Source organism: Triturus cristatus, chromosome 1_2 (genome assembly GCF_964204655.1).
Source record: "Triturus cristatus chromosome 1_2, aTriCri1.1, whole genome shotgun sequence".
In the NCBI taxonomy this organism is placed as follows: Eukaryota; Metazoa; Chordata; class Amphibia; order Caudata; family Salamandridae; genus Triturus; species Triturus cristatus.
Genome location: NC_140580.1, coordinates 1029015583 through 1029038729, shown reverse-complemented (window position 1 = coordinate 1029038729; position 23147 = coordinate 1029015583).

The following is a 23147-nucleotide window of genomic DNA, read 5'->3' as shown; positions in this document are numbered from 1 at the left end:
AACGCAAGCTCTGATGCACCTCAAAAGAACCGCCACAGCATGAGTCTTGTGTTTTGTGTCCCTGAAGTCTGTGATTCCCGACTCTGACTTGGCCGCAGCACCCGTGGCCCCTGGTGTGACATCAACACCAGGAAATCGACACCTTGCGGTTCAACTCTCGATGCTTCATCGACACCGTGCCACCATCAGATCTGACACCTTACCAAAAACACTGTATCACCTCCCCTGTGTCTCACATCGTCCCCAGGCATCATCGTCTCAACGATTCTGCACCGCCTCCAGGAACCAACACCTCACTTGCTTCACCTCTTCTGTGTAGCGCACTGTCCCCGAGCACTGACGTACCAACAACCTGCATAACAGTAAGGAACCAATGCTGCAATTTCTCTCTGAAGCCTCACCTCACAGATGCATTGCATCGTCTTTGAGTCTAGACGCCTCCAAGGTATTGTAACCTGGGTCTGCCCAAACTTGTGAATTTGTCCCCGTCAAAAAAGTCGAGATAGCCCCAGCTAAAGCTATTGTTTTTCTAAGCACTATAACATTATTTAATCTAGAAAAATTCATATCTTGAATTGTGTATGTTGGATTTTTAGTCATTTTGGTCTTGTTTTACTCCGTTAAAATTGGCTATTTTTCTAATCTGGTGTGGAGTACTTTTGCGTTTTTTTCACTGTATTAGTGTGTGTGTGTGTGTGTGTGTGTGCGTGGGTGTGTGTGTGTGTGTGTGTGTGTGTGTGCACGCACAAATACTTTACACATTGCCTCTCCAGTTTAGTCTGACTGCTCTGAGCCAAGCTACCAGAGGGTGAGCACAGGTAACCTTAGTGTGTACTACACTTACCCTGGACAGGGTGCAAGCCACTGCCAAATAGATACCCCATTTCTAAAAACAAAACCTCTAAATACATGGATTTCCTTTAATTCTTTCTCTGTTCTATGAGTCTTTGATTCAAAAGCATCAAGAATCTAAAGTCTACATAGCAGTTTATAAATATTAAATATCATAACATACTATTCCCTCTAAATTATACTTTGTGTTTAAATAAGAACAGCAAAATCAGATGAAGATGACTGTTCATACTGATCAAACATGTCTGTCTATTATATACATGGAAGGTGAATCTGAGAGAGAATTGACTGAGTCGGGTGTTCCTATCATCTCAGGTCTTCTGCATTTCCAGGGATATCTTCAGGGCCCGATGCTGGAGGATCAGAACTCCATATGTGGACACTCCCTCTTATTTCTTCTCCACTGTAGTTTCCGGCACTCTCCTACATCTAGTTGGCTCTTCTCTGATTAGCGGATGGAGACTAAAAGACTACGGGCCCGATTCACAGAACTACCTTAAGACAAAATCCTAAACTTACTACCATTTTGGTATTCACAGAAGGCACTTACTCATTGGTATTCACAGAAGTTAGGAGTCCTAACTTTAGGACTCCTAAATGCCTTCTGTGAATACCGAAAGTCTTAAAGTTAGGATTTTTCTCACTTTAGGAGTCCTAAAGTTAGGAGTCCTAACTTTACTATTCCTAAACTGAGAAAAATCCTAATTTTAAGGCTTTTGGTATTCACAGAAGGCATTTAGGAGTCCTAAAGTTAGGAGTCCTAACCATACTACTACTAAATTGAGAAAAATCCTAATTTTATGACTTTCGGCATTCACAGAAGGCATTTAGGAGTCCTAAAGTTAGGAGTCCTAACCATACTACTACTAAACTGAAAAAAATCCTAATTTTAAGGCTTTCGTATTCACAGATGGCATTTAGGAGTCCTAAAGTTAGGACTCCTAACTTTACTACTACTAAATTGAGAAAAATCCTAATTTTAAGACTTTCGGTATTCACAGAAGGCATTTAGGAGTCCTAAAGTTAGGAGTCCTAACTATACTACTACTAAACTGAGAAAAATCCTAATTTTAAGACTTTCGGTATTCACAGAAGGCATTTAGGAGTCCTAAAGTTAGGACTCCTAACTTCTGTGAATACCGAAATGAGTAAGTGCTTTCTGTGAATACCAAAATGAGTAAGTGCCTTCTGTGAATACCAAAATGGTAGTAAGTTTAGGATTTTGTCCTAAATTAGTTCTGTGAATCGGGCCCTACGTCTTAAGAGACAAGGGGCCATATGTAGGTAGCCTAACATTTACCACTTCATAAATAACGAATTTTACCGATTCGGTATTTATGAAGTGGTAAATGATATGTAGGTAATTAGTCGGTAAATATTACCGATTCGGAAAAATTCGGTAACTACCGAATCGGTATTTACCGATTCGGTAATGAGGCATACCTTCCCATTGATGGGAAGGTATGCCTCATTACCGAATCGGTAAATACCGATTCGGTAATGGGGGAGCACATGCAAGGGTGGCAGGGTGTCACATTGACACCCTGTTGCACCCCTGATTCGGCCATGTGTGCACATGTGGCACACATACATGCCCTAAGGACATGTATGTCTGCCACATTGCACACTTTAACATGCACAAAAATGCTTTTATTCACCTATTCTTCATTTACCACCAACCTTTAGTTGGTGGTAAATAACGAATCCCCACGACACCCACACACTCCCCCTACATCTCATTTCTGTATTCGGAATTTACCGAATCGGTAAAATTACCGAATCGTTAATTTTACCGATTCGGTAATTTTACCGATTCGGTAAATTCCGAATACAGAAATGATCCCCCTACATCTCAGAAGCCTAAATACCGGTCGGTAACGGTATATTTACCGAAAATCGGGCGTTACCGACCGGTATTAGGCTTCCTACATGAGGCCCAAGGTGTTTCTTGTAAAGCAGGTGAAGCTGTGCAGCAGTCCAGGAGTTTAGTCACTCTGTGGGCTTATGAACACCATTGGGTCTTTTCTAGACTTTGTGACTCTCTCAAGGGTAGCAGGCTCCCTCTCCTCCCTCACAGATTGCAGGTTTTTTTTCATTTTCACTTGGGCAAATGCATCTCTGAAGGTACAGTGTATGGCGTTGTGAGTTTTTAGAGATTTCTGGGAAGACTTGAACCTTATGGTGTCAAGATTTCTCAATTGTTTTTTCTTAATCACCCTCACGCACCAGCAGAGAGTTGCTCATCAGATTCTGCACAGTTCGCTTTTTGAACCATTACTGGGTGACCACCTGGACCTGTCATCTTAGGAGATGATATTGTTGATAGTGATCTCATCTCTTAGATTCTTGAGAAATTTGGATGATATGGACTGTACTGCCGGTTTCTTTGGCTCATCACAAGATTATTGGTGTATTAGGTCTGGGCCAGCTTTCCTGCCTAATGTTCTGTGGGGCATATTATCAAGAACGGCGTTAAAATTATTGCCGCTTTAGCGGCAGGAAACTGCCGCTAAAGCACCGATAATGGGCTTGATAATATGCCGCAGAGAATTCCAATAGAAGCCCAGGTTGACACCAGGACATGGGCTTCTATGGGAATTCACAAGGGCATATTATCAAGCCCATTATCATTTGATGAGGATGTTCTTACTGGTACTCCAGAGGGTGAGGGGGCGGGATGTCGGCTGGGTGTCTCCATTTACAGAGAGCACACTAAAGGAAGGTTTCCAGCACTGTAACGCTATAGTTGTGGCCTTTGGTGCCAGTCAACATGGGCTTAAGCCTGCTACAGCTACTGACAGTCCGTGGGTTCCGACTCTTCTTGTTTGAGCTCCATTGCTCCGTCTCCCACGGCTCTGGCTCGTTCCACAGGGGGGGGGGGGGGGGAGTAGGGGATTTCCTCAAGTAAACAATATGTTCCCAGGGGTGCGAAACTGCGTCACTGAGGTTGGCTCTGGCAATGTGCCTAGTGTGGTAATCATCTGAGCTTTCTCTCAGACAGATTTTCAAAGCACGTCCGCTTTCACTTCCTCCTTTGCTCTCGCTTTCGACTTGCTTTATACCTGCATCCCCTCTCTTCTCGTTTCAGCCATCATAATCGCTTCCTGCATTTATTTTAATGTTTATAAAATGTGCTCGCCAACTCGAAAGGATTAATTTCCGTGTAAAATATTTTGTTTTATGTGTGTTTTGGGAACAATTGGCTCACCACTTGGTGTCAATGCGCTATAAAAGGCTGCAATCCATGTTTGTCATCACTGCGTGCGGCCTAAAGATAGAAGGCAAGCCCTAAAGAAGGAATTCCTCAGTTTAAGCAAGCTAGGTCTACCGGGCTATGCTGTCTCTGGAGAGACAGCTCAGGAGGTTAACAACAGGCCCTCTGTGGTACCTGCGCTTACCATGCACGTTGTAAGTTCCAATACCAGGAAGATAGGTCAGTCACTTAATACACCTAGGGGTATATTTATCAAAAAGTAATGCAGCGCACAAAGCACCTCGCTGCGCTGTTACAGGAAAAGGGCAGGAATGCGCCGTATTTCTTACAATATGGTGCATTCAGCTTTGCGCATTCAGCCTTTTCGCATCAATGGCACTCAATGGGTTGCCTAGTGCCAACACAAGCACCCGTGTTGGCAGGCACGTTTGCAGGGGTCCCTGCGTTGCATGCAGGATTGTATTTGGTCAGGATAGGGGCACCTTCCTACACAAAAAGAATTCCCTGAGGCATTTTCTTCTTTCTATATGTGCTGCAGAATGCTGCAGAATGCAGCACACACAGAAAGAGGAAGTAACGAGGGGAAATAAAGATATTTCTCCTTGTTTCACCTCCCCTGGAAAGGCGTAGCATTTTGGCTCATTCACAGTCAGGGTCGGCTCCAGGGCGGTGCGACCAGTGACACCGCACCGAGTGCTGGCTTCCTGGGGGTGCCTTGTTTGGAAGTTTATTATGTATTTAAAGCACGGCACCTATCAGGCCTCACAAAAATATCAAGTTAACTCCTGTGATTAATGTTCTTCCTGGAGAGAGATTGGATTTTTGTATAGTTGATGTTTTAACTTATGTGAAGGTAGTGCAGTAGGTTAATATGCCTGCTGCAAAGAACGTGTACCATGTAGATTACAGAGTGCATTTAATGTAAATAGATCAGCAGGTTACTGCTTTTAAAAGAGACATCCTTTTGTTACGTGCAATTTATAACTTAAAGTCCTAATATAGAACAGTGAGGTATTAACTTTCATCATAGAACTGCATACACACCACAAAGTATACATTAGAGCATTGAATAATATTGCAAAAAGGGATAATTTGGGCAGAAATTGATTCTTATTATTAAAGAAAACTCCCAACTATGCTGTTTCTTTTTTTTCCGACTCTGAGTTTGTGCTTCTCCACACCAAGCACTCCTAAACTATATGGTCTACCAGTATGGATGACATGTCAATCCTACACTTTTAGTCCTTTACCTTATGTAACATTTCCTATAAGCTGATTTACACACGTATGTTTGATTGTCTCTACGTAATGTGTGTGTGATGCAAAGTGCTCTGACATCCTTTACTGGTATGAGTGGAGCTATACAACTAATTCAATGCATCTGAGAGAGAGAGTGGTTATGGAGGATTGGTCACTGTTAAAGGGTGCTAGTGAGACAATCGGTGGCCGAGGTGGTCATTTTGGGGGCGCCAACTAACATTGTCGCACTGGACGCCACCAGCGCTAAAGCTGGCCCTGCTACCAGTAATGGTAAATTTGGGAAGGTGCCTAAATCCATGGGTGATGCATGGGAACACCATGGAATGCCTCCTTGGGGCAGAGAAACCCAACCTTATCGATTTGCACTGCGTTGCGTTGCGTTACTCTGGATTTCTCAAGTAACTTAGGACCACTCAAGGTGGTCTTGTGTGGCTTCATAAATCGCATTTTAGAGTTGCATCGCACGTGCAACATGTTGTGTGGTGCAAAAGCAACGCAACCCCTACCTAAAATGGCTCTCTCTACTTTGAGCTTTGTGTCACTTATCAGTGTATGTGCTGGGGACTGCTCCATGCAGGGTGAATAAAGGACTGAAGTGCATTCAGAAAAGTCGGTGGATAGGTGCACTTGTTACAGGGACCTTTTTACAAAGAGTGCGTCTTGACTTTCAAGTCAGCCTTTTATCCTTCTTTATTGATAGAACAGGTACCGTTGAGTTGGGTATCTAGAACACTTGTTACTAGACAACTCACAATCTATTCTTCATCATTATTATTAAGAGAGGCCCAAGGGGGCGAGCACATTTTTTTATTTTGTATGTAAAGTGCGAGGGTGACAAATTTAATAAAAATTGCAACGTTTGTCACCTTCACCAAATTTTGACTGGGAGTGAGACATCCCATACAAAATAATTTTAGTTACAGATGTTTCACTGAAACCTTTTCAGAAAAAAAAGCTTCTGCAGGAAAAGGAAGTTCTGCATTTGGGTTTAGTAAAACCTATTTTTGCGCAGCCTTTTGGTTGCTTTTTAAAAATGTTTTTTACTTTGGAAAGCTGGTGAAGATTATAAACAAAATGTAACTTAACACACTTCACATGGCCATAGTCTAATGCCAGCACGTGAGCTATGCACAGCTAGATCAGATAAAAGAGTGCTTAATTTGAGCTGGTGTTTGCCGGTGCAGCCCAACAGCGCTCCTTTTTGGGACCAGCACTTATTTTTCTTCATCTCATATTGTTCGCGAGCAAGACAGAAAAAAATATAAGGAAAGAAGGGGCATATTATCAAGACACGGCGTTAAAATTTTCACTGCGTTAGCGGCAGAAATCTGCCGCTTAAGCGGCGTTAATGGGCTTGATAATATGCCCTTGAGAATTCCCATAGAAGCCCATGTTCTGGTGTCAACATGGGCTTCTATTGAAATTCTCAAGGGCATATTATCAAGCCCATTATCACCGCTTTAGCGGCAGTTTTCCGCCGCTAAAGCAGCGATAATTTTAACGCTGTTTCTTGATAATATTCCCCAATATATGGGCATAAAGTGAGAAAGCAGAGAGACCAGGAAGAGGGAGATGAAGGTGCAGGAAATGTCTTGTGGTGGATTAAAGAGGTCTGAGGTGGACTCAACACTACCCAGACTTGGTATTCGGCGTCCCGATATTACTAGCATCACTGGAGCAGAGTTTTGTGTACAGGAACTCATTCTTTTGCAAAGTAAGGTCTGAGAAGACATCAGCCAAGTGTCACTCTAAAGTTAGAATTTTTGGCAAATGTTAAACCCCCTGAGGCTGCTGTGGGGTAAAGTTTATTGACAATACTTTGCCCACTGTCATAGGTATTTTAAGGCATCGGGTGTGCGCTAAAGAGTCATAGAAACTGATAAAGGTCCCTGAAACCCCACCCTGGGCGCTCCCTCTCTACTGAAACCATCGCTTGTTTGTAAGAAGGTTTCAGAGAAGTATCTCGCTTTCAGTCGCCTTTCTTGGCACAGATTCACAGAGATAAACAGAGGATGTGATGCACACCTAACCAAATGTCATCCATTGGCTAGGCAAGGAGTGAGTGGGAGGGGGGTGTCAGCAGGGGGAGGGGTTATTATGCATTGAGAAGTTATCGTGGTGCTTTCTGCTGCGCCTGAAGGCGGTGAGGAATCACCTTTCAGCTCACAGTAGCATCTCTAGCGCTGTTCTAATCCGACAAGCAGGAATACTGGTATTTTGTTCAACAAATAAGACCACGTGGAAATTGAGGGGCAGATTTACAAGAAAGTGACGCATCTGTACAGATGCGTCACTTTCCCTGCGCCACCCTTGGAAACCCTTGCGCCACCGTAGATGTGCCGCATTTACAATACGGCGAACTATGGCGCAAGGATTGACAGATGCATCAGAAATTCTGACGCATCTGTTGGCGGAAAAGTCACGCATTGCTGGAGTCGTGTCGCAAGCACGACGCAACTGCAGCAATGCATGTTGAGGCCTATTTCCACTACACTGCGTCACTACTAACGCCTGCTTCAAGCAGGCGTAAGGTTTTGACGCAGTGGCGTCCTAAAAGTGGTGCAGTGAAATCTTGTAGATTTCACTGCGTCACTTTTACGAGGCCTTCCTGAGTGGGAACACCCACCCTGCATACATTATACCTGTCGCAAGTATAATGTGACGCAGGGCTTTACAACGTGACGCATTTCCCTAGAAGCGTCACGTTGTAAATAGGCTGCATTTTTTGCGCCGCTGTTGCGTCAAAAAAAGTGACGCAATGGCGGCGCAGGAAGGCGCAAGGGGCTTGTAAATCTGCTCCGAAATGTGTCGACTGTGGGGTGTACAAGCCACAGTTCTAATTTCAAGGTGTTTGCAGTAGGTGGCTGTCCGTCCTACCATTGAGCATAGCTCAGGCATTTTTCTACTTTGGGGAGTTCTTTGAATTTTTTTCAACTAAATCACTCAACAGATTTCACACACATTTTGGGAAAGCCCGAGACTGTTGTAAATTAAACTGTTCTCTAGGTAGCTTCAGCAAAATTCAACCTCACTTTACTCATGCATAACGGGTTTTTCCAGACACAGAAGGTTAATGTTAGATATAGCTTTTTTTGCAGATTTATATAGCACAAACTCGACCTGAACGTTTTGAGCGCTTTATATGAGCTCACGTTGCATTATACAAGGTCATATGTGTTCATTTTTGGTAATATAAAGTCATTTGGCCAGAATCATGGGTTGTTGAGACGCCGAGACTCGAACCTGCTTTCTTGGTTCTAAAGTCAGCAGATCTGGTTCTAGCGCCAGGATAGTGGGTAGGTAAGAGCTGTCAATCGGACTGACAACGATCTCACTGACTTGTGCCAGTAGAAGCAGAACACACACTGAGCCAACGCAATACTTACAGGCTTATATTTATTTTACAACAGCGCGAGCCTTTGTTGTAAATATCTTAGAAATGCATGCGATTCGCAGCAGCGGAGCCCCTCAGGTGACACTCGTCATACATGCTAAACCTATAGACAGCAGTATGAACACTCTTGAAACTCTGGGGCAGATTTACAAGCACCTTGCGCCTCTTTTACGCCGCCGTTGTATCACTTTTGTGACGCTGCGGCGGCACAAAACCAGCGCCATGCTGTGGAGTATTTACAACGTGATGCATCTGGGAGATGCGTCACGTTGTAAAGCCCTGCGCCAGAAGTAGGTGTTCCTGCGTATGGGGGGGGCGTTCCGTCGCAGGAACGCCTCTTAAAAGTGGCTGAGTGAAATCTACAAGATTTCACTCAGTCACTTTTGAGCCCATGCTGCATCAAAACCCTGCGCCTGCTTGAAGCAGGCGTAAGGATTGACACAGCATTGTGAAGATAGGGCACCACAGAGCCTTGCTGGAGCTGCCTCGCGCTTGCGACGCAATTCCAGCAATGCGCTGCCTTTACGGCACAGATGCGTCACGCATCTGTCCGTTTTTTGCCCCATGGTGCGCCGCTTTGTAAATGCGGCGCATCCATGGTGGCGGAGCCGTGACGCACAATAACTGCCGCATTCCTGCTGATATGCAGGGATCCGTTAGTTATTATAAATCTGCCCCTCAGACTGTACCCTCAGACTCAGTCATCAGACATCCCCCTCCACGATCTCTTCATTCGAAGACAGCGGAGCGATCGACCTAGCTGGTCACCTTGTTACACACCTCATGCCCTCTATAGAGAACACGACACCTGGACACTGTGAAACACGAGCCTCGTCGCCTTTGCGTTTACTGACAGGGGATGCCTTGGGAACTGGACTCTCGTAGGTAGGAGCATATTGTCAGCCCCCGATTTCCAGGCTTCTCACGTTCTCCAGCTGTGTGCAGGAACAAGTTCGGATCAATAGGATGTGAGCAAAGACCCCCCCGACTGCGCGGCACCAGCTGTAACACACATGCCTGGCACGGAGTAACTCTGCACCTGCTCCCGGTGGGCCGCCTTGTGGAGTTTGCATCCACTACTCCGCCATCAGTTGCAAATGGATGGGGGTGCTGATTGCAGAGGAGTAGGTCTGAAACAAGATTAGTGGTTACTGGATCAATATGCTGCTTTTTTTGTTGTTGCACAAACTAGAAGTCCATAAATACAAACAACAGGAATTTAGAGAAATAACAGGAAGGCCGAGACATGCCGCATGACAGAGGGACTGGAACTGGCAGGGGCGTTGCTTGCTCAGTAAGATGATGAGGGGGCGCGGGGCAGAGTGGAGCTTCAGATTTTCCAACAATCAAGCTGGTATATAATGTTAAAATACATTATATGACATGCAGGGTACTCGAGAGGGGCTAAAGTGGCAGTGGAAAGGGAGACGAACGTGGTTTGGAGTTTGTTGGACCTGAAGGGAGACGAACGTGGTTTGGAGTGCTTTGGACCTGGATTTTACAGCAGGTTTATCCCCTGACTTTTTTGATTTTGGGTCTCTTGTTTTTAACCCAGGTTTTGTTGGTTTTAGGACTCTGCGCACTTTACCACTGCTGATAGGTGCTAAAGTGCATGTGCTCTCTGGGTAAATTGTGTTTATGTATGGGTGTTTCCATGATTGGCAATTTGATTTACTGATAAATCCCTAGTATAGTGCACTGTGTGTGCCCAGGGCCTGAAATCAAATGCTACTGTGCGCCTGCAGCACTGACTGCAACCGACATGAGTAGCCCTGAAAGGGCACCTCAGACCTGCCACTGCAGTGTCTGCACACACTATCTACTACTATGTCGACCCACCAGGCCCTAACCTTCCCTTTTCTTACTTGTGAGTCATCCCTAAGGTAGGCCCAAGATACCCCTGTGGGCAGGGTGCAGTGTATGTGAAAGGTGGGACATGTCCTCATGTGTGTAACATGTCCTGATAGTGAACTACAGTGAATTTTGTTGTTCACTATTGAAAGGCTGTTTGTTCCATAGGATAGAATGGGAGTTTATTTACAACATCTTATAAGTATAACTTTCCATTGGGACAAGATAGAAAGATGGAGTTTAGTATGCCTGAACTTAGAACATAAAAATGCATCTTTTAGTAAAAATTAGTTTTATATTGTGGGTTTGAAAATTCCACTTTTGGAAAGTGGGTATTTTCTTGCTTAGCTATCCTATATGCCTCTGCTGGTTTTTGATTGACTGTCTGGCTTAGGAGTGACAGGGGATGGGGATGTGTATTCACTGTAGACATCCACTGGGGGGAGGGTTTGAAGTGTGATCTGCCTTTCCTGGACGAGTCAGGGCTGGGCTGAATAGACCTCAGCTGCATTTAGAGTAGGGGGAGGAGATTTTCATCTGAATGAGTCTGGTCTGCCTTACACAATGCTGACTTCTCCTCCTGCCGGAAAGCTGGACCAGAGAAGACAGAACTGGTTTTGACTAAGCACAGAACCTCTCAGCCACAGGAGAACAACGTGAAATGGAATATAAATAGTGGGGCCAAGACCCCAGAACTTTAGATTACTTCTGGAATTCAAGAGGAACCTCTGCCAAGGAGAAGATCTGGGAAAACTGAAGGAGAAGTACTGCCCCTTTGCCGTGTGCTGTCTGGGGTTGGCCTGCAGTGGCTGTTTCTGCCAAGGAGACGATAAAGAATTTGCTGTGTGCTGTGTCTCCTGCTTGAGGAAGATCTCCAAGGGCTTGAAGTAGAGCTTCCCTCCTGTTTTGAAGTCTCAGCGATACAAAGACTTCATCACCCGCTCCCTTGAACGTCCTTGCTGGGAGTACTGACCTGTCAAGAGGTGCCTGTGACTGTGTTGGGCCGCTGGAGGTTGTTCTTGCTGTTGGAAGCTAATGCAACTATGAGAAGTGCGACGCATCAGCACCTATTTCTGACGCATCGCTGAAGATACCGACTCAGCTCCTGCCCGCAGCTGGAGAAATTGCTGCATGCTGAATCCCGTGCGCCGATCTCTGAAGTCCGGGATCTCTGCACCTATTCCGATGCAATCCCTGCTGTGCAGCTGCAAGAACCAACGCATCGTGAGACTGGCTGGAGAAACCGCGAGGCGCTGTTGCCGCTGCTGCATCGAGAACCAACGCATCCCCATTACTCACGCATCTCACCGGGGCGCCAAGTCTACAAGAACTCCAGGGCCACAGTAAGAAACCGATTTATCACCTCCCCTTCAGTGAGGAACCAACACATCACTTCCCCTGCATGGCAGTAAGGCACCTAAGCATCACCTCCCCTTGAGTAGGGAACCGATGCATCACCTTCCCTGGGTGTAAGGAACCGACTCATCACCTTCCCTGTGGCTGTTTTTGTTTAAGATTGTGACACATCCAAGGTACTTTGTGTTGAAAGTGTTGCATCCATAGCTTGCTATGTACAGAACTGTTTCTACCTTTTAAAAGTCATATTTTGATTACTTCTATGTGTATTTTTGGCTCTTCGGTCTTGTTTGGTTTAGATAAGGGTTACTAATTTTGCTAAACTGGAGTGGTGTCCATTTGGAGTGCTTTCACTGTATTACTGTATGTGTGCACAAATGTTTTACACACTGCCTCTGAGATAAGCCTGTCTGCTAGTGCCAAGCTTCCAAGAGGGTGAGTAGGGGTTATTTTAGAAGTGTATCCCCCTTACCCTGATTAGGAAGAAGGGTCCCTACTTGGACAAAGGTCCAAACCATTGCCAACTAGAGACCCCCATTTCTAACAGAGTGCCTGAGAGAAAACACAACATTTTGCAAAATAAGCCAACGTTTTTTCAGAATTTCAAAGCAGAGAGAGGGAGAGTGTGTGTGCGGTTTTCTCGGTTTATGTAAAAAATGCTGTTGAAATCCAACAGACACCTCATCATACCTGACCAAAATCACCAGTACCCAACCATTTGTCAGGAAATATATTTATTAGGGGGATGTAAAACCCCAAACACCCCCCCTTAAGCCACCCCCCTAGTAACTGGCCATTTCCTCCTTAGTTTCTTCCTTGTTCCACATATTGTAAAGTTTACTTCCTGTCTCCTCAGCTTCTCATAATCTCCAAACCTGTCTTTTATTTTTTATTAGATTGACCTGTCACCGGTCCCAATAACATTTCAACCAGAACTTCTGTATTTTACCTTGTGCAAGCCCATTTCTCAGAAATCTTTAGGTGTTAGGAGTTGCTGGGACACTCCTAGACCTTTATAGGGCGAGCCTATTCAGCACACGCGCTGTCTTTTCAAGACATTCTGTATTCACTCTGTGGGCTAATAGTCCATCACTGCTTTCTATTTGTCTGTTTAAGTGTCCTTTAAAAATCCACGGCTGATGCTGTGTTAGGGGACAAGTTGACCTGTTTAGCTCCCTTACAGGCTGAATCTGGGCCCGTATTGTCTGTTTTTCCCCAGTTGTCCTGTGAGACATCGCTTGAGCTGTTATCCAGGCTGCAATCTGGCTCGCCTCTGGATGTTTGTCCGGCGAAATGCCTGGGCAAGGTGGCCTCGGCGTTGAACAGTTTGCTGAACCCCCTGCTTAATCTTTCATTGAGTTCAGGGGTGGTTCCACGTCAATGGAAACACGCACTCATTCTGCCGCTGATTAAGAAGCCTCTGCTCGACCCCCTGCAATGCGCTAACTATAGACCAATCTCCCTCCTCCCTGCTCTGGCGAAGGTGTTGGAGAAACATGTTCAGCATACTTTGACCACCTTTATTGAGAACAACAAACTGCTGCATGATTCCCAGTCCGGCTTTCGTGCGAATTATAGCACGGAGACGGCTCTGGTAGAGGTTACCGACGCCATCAGGGAGACGCTCGACCATGGGGGAAAGGCTATGCTAGTTATGTTGGACCTATCGGCGGCATTCGACACCGTCCCACACGCAGGTCTTCTCTCAAGACTTAGGGAGATTGGTCTGCGTGGGACGGTGTTGGATTGGTTTCAATCCTTTCTTGCCGACCGCCGACAGGTGATCTGGGCTCCGCCGTTTTCGGCCGAAATGCATCCGCTGGAGGTGGGGGTGCCTCAGGGTTCTATCCTGAGCCCCACCATCTTCAACATATACATGGCCCCTCTTGCGGAGGTAGCGGAGGCGTTTGGGGCCCGGGTCATCTCATACGCTGATGACACCCAGCTCTTGTTCACCTGCAGGAAGGGAGAGGCCTTTAGCGGCGGCAGAATCAAGGACTGTCTGAGTGCAGTCTTTGCGTGGTTTCAGCGGCACAGCCTGAAATGCAACTCAGACAAATCTGAGCTGCTCTTTTTCGGCTGTGCCCCTGATCCGGGCTGGAAGACATGGTGGCCCCAGGACATGTCCCCCCCAGAGAGCCATCTTCTCAGGTAAAAAATCTCGGAGTGGTGTTTGACGATGATCTATCTTTCCGTCCACACATCCTGGGATTAGCAGGGAAATGTTTCAGCATTCTTAAGATGCTCAGGAAATTCCTTCCTCTACTTTCATTGCAGTACCGTAGGAATGTAGTCCAGGCGCTTGTGGGCTCCCGCCTGGACTATGCGAATGCACTTTTTGCAGGCCTACCTAAGTATCTGTTATCTAGACTGCAGATTGTTCAGAATTCTGCGGCCAGAGCTATCTATGGGCTGCCCAGGAGAGCTAGTGCCTCTGCGCTTTTGGCTAGGCTGCACTGGCTCCCAATTTCGGGGAGAATTAGATTTAAGCTCCTCACTCTGGCATTTAAAGCCCTTCATGCGATTGGCCCTAACTATCTGAGGAAGCGTATTGTTTTCTATGTGCCGCGGAGGCCGCCGAGGTCGGCGGACCGGGCTAAAATGGAGGTGCCTGTGGTCAGACGTGTTCGGATGGGAGGTCGTTCCTTCCAATACGTGACAGCTTGCTTGTGGAACGAGCTCCCACTCTCCCTTCGGAAAGTGAACAACCTCCTGGCTTTCAGGAAGGAGTTGAAGACTCTGTTGTTCACTAAGTAACCCGCTGTGACTGTAGTAGGTTGGTGCCTTTGGTTTCTTGTTTCTCTGGGTCTCTTTGCCAAAGCGCCGGGACACCCTTCTGGGGTAGCCGTGCGCTCAAAAAGTGCGGCCTAACATAAGTGGTTAATTTTCCTATTTCCCCCACTTTTTCGTTGTTTGTTCCCAACCATGGAGCAGGCCCCCACATTTTATGGTATTCCGCTTGTCCCATTATTGCTACTGGCTCAGAGACTTTTTTTCCCCCTTCCTGTGCTTCTCTTGATCAGCATGGCACTCTAGCCCTTGATCAATCTTTAAGCATGGGGGCTTCCATGCTTTTTTTGTTCTGCTTGGCGCAGCTCGCCCACCTCTATTTATCATCTTCCCTCCTGCCCCCTCCTTCCTGCTGTTGCTGCCATTCTTCCTGCTTCATGTTTCAGCCCGTGGGGTGATCAAGGGGTGAGTCAGTGTTGCAAAGGGAGGGCAAGTGCCCCCTTCATGCCCCTTGCTTTTTAATTTTTTGCAGCATAGTGTTTTCCACTTCACAGACGCTGCGCTTCATGTTTTAACCGCGTTCAAACAAGTAACAATGGAGGTTCACCACTCGGGGTCCTATACTGCGCTGCAGTGCTTCTCCCTCCTGCCCATTCAGATTGGCGGGCGACATTGAAGCAGCATCCTACTCATAACAATTCTTCTGCCAGTCAAGCTATGGTCACTCTCTGGTGTTTACTCTAAGCAGTATATAATAATAATAACATGTTGCCTCTTCTGGAAATATTTCGAAACAATTCTGCAACTGATGTTGTGCAAACTTCTCATGACTCCTTTGAAAGATGGCTGCTTGGTGATCAATCATCAGTGACAGACAACACTGACAGACAACAAGCAAGGCACGTCCATTTTCAGACGGATGAGTAGTCTTGTGTTTCCGCTGCTCTCCTACCAGAGTGACTTGTCTGTGTGGTTCTGCTCCCAGGCTGCAGCACCACAGCCATCCCTTCTCTCACCAACAGCACCATGGCAGAGGTTGACATGTTCAGCTCGGTTCCCCTTGAGATGGGAAATAGAGTCCCCGAGGAGGACCCTACTGCCGCTTTCCATGTCTAGCAAGAGAGAGAGGTAGCAGGTATCGAGAATGATGAGGGCTTCAGCATCCTGGAGAGCGGCCAGGTGCCTGACTGCCTACTGTGGAGGCATGCCCGTCTGTGCACCCTTCCTCCAAATCCTAAGACCCCTTCGCATTCAATGACTGATCCACATTCCCAATGCTACCTACTAGTCTCTTCTCACCTGTATCCTGCCCCTGCCCTTTCAAATGATCTCTTTACCCAATGGTTCTCGCTGCCCACTGACCTGCTTTCACATCCCAAGACTCAGGAGTCAAACACACCTCTGCTATTGTACCCTGGCCCATTATGCAACCCCTTCCTGTTTTTCATTTCAACCTCCCCCTACAGAACAACACGTTTGGCCACTGGCACAGTAAGGCAGAATTTTTTTCATGGAGCCTCATTGTGCACCAAAATATTCTCTGTGATACCCCAAAACATTACTACTGCGACATCCATTTGATTCAGCCACTCACTAGCCTCCACCTCTTACTGCCACCAGTACTACCCAGACATACCACAATTAGAACAGTTGTTGTAATAGCAGCATTTCCGCGTTGCCTGGTTGAACATAATCTTTGACTCAATTGGAAGTGAGACGGACTCGTAATTGTGTAAAGGAACCTAGGATTGGAGTAGTTGCATCACCTCTGCCAATCTTAGTGCGCTGCACAGAATGCAGAAGTGTTCATTCACTGAGAGAGATGTATTGCAGCTCCTCTGCAATGGCGGAGGAGCGTCGCCCCCCCCACCATCCAGCAGCGAAAAATAAAACAAACCAATATTAAACCATTGTTTATTATTGTTTTATTTTGGGTCCTGGGGAATTGGGGGCGGTGTCAGGGGGAATAACATGCACCCATGGGGAGTGGTATGCACTATCAGTGTGCATGACTGTTTGGCCAGCCGTCTCAGGCCGGCCAAACAGTCATACACACTATGCATTTTCTCCACCCAGATTGCATTACAGCCTGTGAGGAGAACATGCCCAGGTCCCCCGTCACTGGCTGAGCGCCAAAGCACAGCACTGAGACCAATCACAATGCTGCATTGCAGCGTTGTGATTGGCTATGGGGAGCCTGTGTGCTTCCTGCTTCCTGATGGAGCAGAGGGATGACGGATAATGAGTCGATAGCTTAGCACTTGTATTGTAATCTCTTATAAGGTCCCAAAGGCAAGACCTACTGGCTATGCCAATGCTTGATTTATTTTATTTTATTTACTTACTATCCCTTTTCCTTTCCAATGCATCGGTTCAGAGGTCGCATGGTGCAAGTGTAGAGTTTTTGAGCTTTGAGATTAAAAGCACATTGCGGTGGCTGTGTGTGGTAAATTACTTGTAAGCTATTCTTCACTGTACTGCTCTGTTGGAATGTTGCATGACATCATGGAATGCCTGGGTGCCTCTCTAGGGGAGATTGTCAGTTGGTGTACTCAGGCTGAGCTGAAAGGAGCTTGCTCCTGGTGGGGCTATCTTTCTACTATCTAACCTCTTCTACCATCCTGATCTTCTGTACTGGAACCAAGTTATCATTAAAGAAGTAACCTACATGAACAGATGTACCTTGTATCCTCTTTACAACATTTTGGCGACGATCTGAAGGACTTACGCGAGTATTAAGGACGGAAGACAACTAAGGAACCAAGGAACCAAAGATCTATGGACATCAAGGACTTTCAAAATGTCAATTGAAAGTCAGAGGTAACGCCTTGGCCAGCCCCACCAGTGTCCTGTACCATCTGGACAGCCTGCAGCCTGGGCGTTTGTATCCACATCACTGTGGAACCTGTTGTCACCTGTAAGAGTTGAGGAGTCTCTCTGGTAACAAGTCTACGGTGTCTCCTTGTTTATTTCAGCCCCAGCCTGCCTGCAAGTGTCGTGTCTTGTATGCGCCATCAAGGTCTCATGGTGAGAGCAGCAATGCATTTTAAATAGGGAGTGAGACTTTTGGTGCCATTTTGAGCATCTTGCATTGAACAATCTTTATTTATCTCGTGAGGAAATCGGCTGTTACTCTGTTTGGCTGGTGTGACGGGGAGCTACGTGCAAGTACTCAAGTCATTGGATTTGTAACAAGACCTGCAGTGCCTCTGTGGAGAGATCAGCAAGCTGGGCGGAGCGTTTTGGTGTAACTGACATTCGTGGGGCTGCGTGTGTTCCCCAATTGGCTTTGCTGTAGTGGTGCCATTTCTGGGGTGAGTCCGTTGGGCGTTTAGTCGTTCGCCTTGCTGCGCAAAATTTCTGAATGTTTGTATACTCGCCGCGAGCACCAGCATGCGCGCACTTACCTCCGTCACAGACCCCTGGAGTTCTTCCGACATTCCCGCATCTCCTCACCTGCTCTTGGACTCTCTCCTGTGCATGCGTGCCGTGAGCCACCCGGCGCGGCGTCAAAATGCGTGCCGCCATTTTGGACTTGGGAACTCTTCCTCCGTGCTAATATTTACTGCGGTCTGCGTTGTCAATAAAGTTCTGCGGACAACAAATTACCTTTTGCGCAGTTCTTTCTGGTGTTCATTAAGCGCCGCGGCAGGAAAAGGATGTTGCGGCATGGTAAGCGGAGGATGTGGCGGTTTTGCAACTTTTGGTCGTACATTCAGGTACATTGGTGTGCAGGCGCAATTGTAATAACTTGAGCAATGAGAGCGCTAAGTACTCTGGACATTCCCATTCAGTGAATGCTCACTGAAGAAGCTGCGGGACTTCTTTGATGGGGAATCTCGGGTGACTGACCGATCACCGGTGCCTAGCAATTTCTTCTTGCCTTCTCTCATATAGCACTGTTGGTATTGGCTTGTGAGAGGGGAACTCGATGTGTCATTTCATGTCTTAACACTCTGTTTTGAGTGGAGGTTTTAAAGTTTTTAGGCTGATGTATATCTTTTGCTGTATCCTGTCATGGGATGGTCTGTTGTTGTTTTTTTTAGTCTCATTTTATGTACCGTCTGCTGTACCCTTCTAAGGGGAAGTTGGGTGTTTTTTACGTTGTCCTTGTTAGGGGAGGTTTTGTCATTTGTGGGTGGTTTTTGCTTTGTATCTGTTCGCAAAGCCAGCACCCTGTGGTGTACCCTTCTATTTGTAGACTAGTTAGGGGAGGTTGTCTTTGGGGGGGTAGTCAATGCCTCATGTCAGTTTTTAGGGTGACTGCTCTGTGGGTGTACCCTACCTAGGGGTAGTTGTGTTGTTTTCTGTAGTGTTTTACATGCAGTGTATCTGCCTAATGGGGAGGTTGTGGGGGTAGTCAATGCTTCCAATTTAGTTTCAGTTTTCCAGGGTTAGTACCCTGTGGTGTACCCTATGTAGGGGAGGTGGTAGTTTTGTTGTGTTTTTTTTCAGGGTTATTTCCCTGCATTGTACTCTATTTTTAGTGGAAGTTGTTTCCGGGGTACACTATGTAGGGGAGGTGGCGTTGTTTCTGGGTAGTCAATGCCTATGAGCTATTTTTCCAGGGTAAGTATCCTGTGGTGTACCCTTCTAGGTGTAAACTAGTTTGGGGATGTGGTTCACGTTGTGGTTGTAGGTAGTCTATGCCTCATGTTAGTTTCCAGGGTGATTACTCTGTGGTGTACCCTAGGGGAGGTGATGCTATTTTCAAGATATCTACCCTGTCTAGTGGAGGTTTTTCTATTTTCAAGGCTGTATTTTTGGCATGCTTGATTAATTTCCAGCGCTATCAATGGGTCTTCTTTTCGAGTTGACACTGTGTTCCGGTCAAAGTCCGCCTCCATGGAACTCGTGGCCAAGGGTTTCATGTTTGGAGGACTTTGAATGTGCAGTTTTTGTGTTTAGATCTCTTTTGTTACTCCTAGTGGATCTTAAGCGTCAGCATGCCCTCTAGCCTAATCAGGAGAATTTTTGTGTCTTTCCAACATGTTTTCTCTCTAGTGTCTTTCCGGTTGTGGTTGCTCTCTTTGGGCTAACTAGAGTGATTCTAATCCTTGTTGTATCTTTTATTGGGGATGTTGTTTTCTCCCAAGGGTCTGTATTTACATCCACCTGGTTAACAGGGTGTTTACCCTGGGTGTACCCGCTTTTGGGGAGGTTGGGTGGGTGTCCGCCCTTCTTGTTGCATTGTGTTTTCCATCTGTGCCATGCATTGTTTTCCCTAAGGGAGGGGGATGGGGCATGTAGTAATGTTGTTTGTGATCTTTAACACATTTTTGTTCATGCCAGTCATATTCGTGATACCTCATGCATTACACCTGAGGATAGGTGCACCTCATTGCTGCACCTTCTTGCCAAAGGTTTATTGGGGTATCCTACTTTTACTTCTTTTGTTCCCTAAGGAAAGAGGATATGTGGTAAATTACTTGTAAGCTATTCTTCACTGTACTGCTCTGTTGTAATGTTGCATGACATCATGGAATGCCTGGGTGCCTCTCTAGGGGAGATTGTCAGTTGGTGTACTCAGGCTGAGCTGAAAGGAGCTTGCTCCTGGTGGGGCTATCTTTCTACTATCTAACCTCTTCTACCATCCTGATCTTCTGTACTGGAACCAAGTTATCATTAAAGAAGTAACCTACATGAACAGATGTACCTTGTATCCTCTTTACAACACTGTGCTTACTTTTATTTTTTACTTAGAAGGTTCTTAACATCGTGCTGGGCTTCTATTTATAGTGCCTGTCTGTAAACAGTGTTGTCAGATTTTGAGGCCCTTCCCAAGCCCAAAGCTGTCCAAGTACAAGCCCAAATTCAGCCCAACACAGACCAAAGATAAAACGTCGAATTATGAAAAAATAACCTTAAAAAAACATTTTAGGGAAAATTCTATATTCTATTCAATATACATTTAGTCAGAGGAAGTTAATTGAGCGCCTTGGCACTTCTGCAATCATGTCTAAATTCTATGAATAACTGCTCATTGTCAAGATCAGTCCCTACTGTGGCCTTCTAATTTGCACTTGTGTCAACACAGATCCAAACCCGAACATGGCATTTATGAATGACCTCTCACAAGAGCAAATCATAATCCACTTTAATGAAGTCTAAAAATGGGAATTCAATGCTATGTCAGCTGTGGTGCTCCAAAAAGGAATACTGAACCGATCTTCCAGAATTAACACCACACAATGAAATACTAAGAAATGACCCGTGTGTCAAAGTAATTTCAGGGAATTTTGTTTGGCAAAGCTTTCATTTTAGCTACTTGCCTGGAGAGATTCAAAGAAAAAAAGCCTCTTTTACATTGGAAGTAAGGGACAGCAGCAAAAATAAAAATTGAGGCAGACAATTCGAGAAGCAGTTTTCATTGAAAACGTGTAAATAAATGTGAAGCGACAGTGTGAAAAGCTGAAAGACTAGAAGGGGAAGGGTCCTGTCTGACATCTGCGAGGAATGCCGCGATAGGATAGGATTCCCACACAAGTTAAAGGGCCGGATGTACGACGATTCAATCGCGACGTTTTGCAACTTTCAATTTGCAACTTGCAAAATGGAGTGTACAACAGTGTCTGAGACACTGTTTGCGATTCCCAAATGGGTCTCAAATGACCTGCCTCATTAATATTCATGAGACAGGTCGCAATTTGAGACCCATTGGGTATAGCCAGCCCTCACAGGGATGGTGACCTGCTAGGGTAAGCAGACCACCATATCTGGTCCTGCTTTTTAAATATAGCAGGTTTTTTTTAAATGCAGCCTGTTTTCCTTAAAGAAAAGCGGGATGCATTTAAAAAAGGAAAGTTAAACGTTTCTGTTTTATTTTTTAAGAGTAGGTACCACTACCGGCTCTTAAAAAATATTTTCGTTGCCCAACACAAAGAAGAAGGAGTCCCATGGGGACCCCTTCCCATTTGCGACTGGTAGCATTTGCAGTCGCAAACAAAATTGTACATACCAGTACAACTCGCTATTAGGAAGGGATGGCTTCTGCATGCCCTTTCCTAATTGCAACTCGCAAACCCTATTTTGTGAGTCGGTAATAGGTTAACGACTCGCAAAATAGGGGTTGTAGATACCACACACCTTCTTAGTGGTTTCAAATGGGACGATTTAACATTTGCTACTGCTAAAATGGGTTGCACATCTGGCCCAAAATTTACTAAATGTACTGAAAAGGCCAGAAAAGAAACAGTCACATACTCTGGCCAATTTCCTGCCATCCACTCCAAAGTCCTTCACAGGGACCACTTACACTTGCACTAAAAGTTATATTGGACCTCTGGAATTACCTTTTTTTGAAGCAAAGATTAGAAAGGAGCTCCCAGTCTTGGGAAACAGCAGATAGGATTGCTTGGGGTCCAAATGAATACAAGGTTGTTGGAGCAGAAAGGAAAAAGGGCCATTTTCCCAGATCGTTTGTGACACTCTCTCCCAAACATCTCAACACTGATGCTTCCTCAACTCAGCTGATACTGTCATCAATCACCATGTCCCATCCCACCCCATTACCCTTCATCATTATGCTGTCCCACCACTGACTTAGGCATTGTCATGAGGCTGCACAGCTCCTTTGCACCTATCACCTATCCCCCACCAAGGGCTTTAAGTATTCTTGGTCATGCTCTTAACTTTAAAGGCAAAAGCATTGATTGGTTTTTCAACGATGACTGTAAAAACCCTAAGGTAATCCATGTGAGCAAAGCCGTCCGTGTGTACATTTCAAATGTTTTTCTTCATCCTGTATTGCCTAGGAGCATTTGCTTTTTCCAGATGATGTGTTTTTGTAGTTTTATTTTCATGCAACATATTATTCTAAGATAGTACAAATTGTGAACTGAGTCTCTTTAGGTATGGGTGAGTTCAGATTTTGGTGGACATTTATGATGGGCACAATTGAGAGCCCTAAGAGCACTGCAGGCTTCTCACAGTGCCTTCCAGTAGGCCACTAAGGTGTTCAAACTAAATGCACATTCAATCCTTGGCCTCTTTGGAGAGTGCATATAGTGAAGGTTGTATAAATGCCAATTGTAAATGAAAGCACTACTATGTGTATGCATAATGAGGGCCACAAGGCATAGAAGTCACATATCGCCCAAACTGCTGAGCATTGTATTGTGAGAGCACTTGGTCTGATGAAACACAAAGTCAGGAGTGGTTGCGTGGGCTAATAAGACTTTATTACTATCCAAAGGAATTCTTTTTAACAATAATGAAAGATTGAGGATAAAAACAAGGCTCTAAGGGCCAGATGTACAACCATTTGATTTTGCAACAAATTGCGAGTCGCAAATTGCGAGGAGTAAAATCAAATGTACAACAGTGTGTTTAACACTGTTTGCGATTCACAATGGGGTCGCAAATTGCGAGGTTCATTAATATTAATGAGCCTCTCGCAATTTGCGAGCCAGGGATGGTGACCTGCTGGGCTCAGTAGACCACCATGTCTGGGACTGCTTTTAAATAAAGCAGTATTTTTTTTTCCAGCCC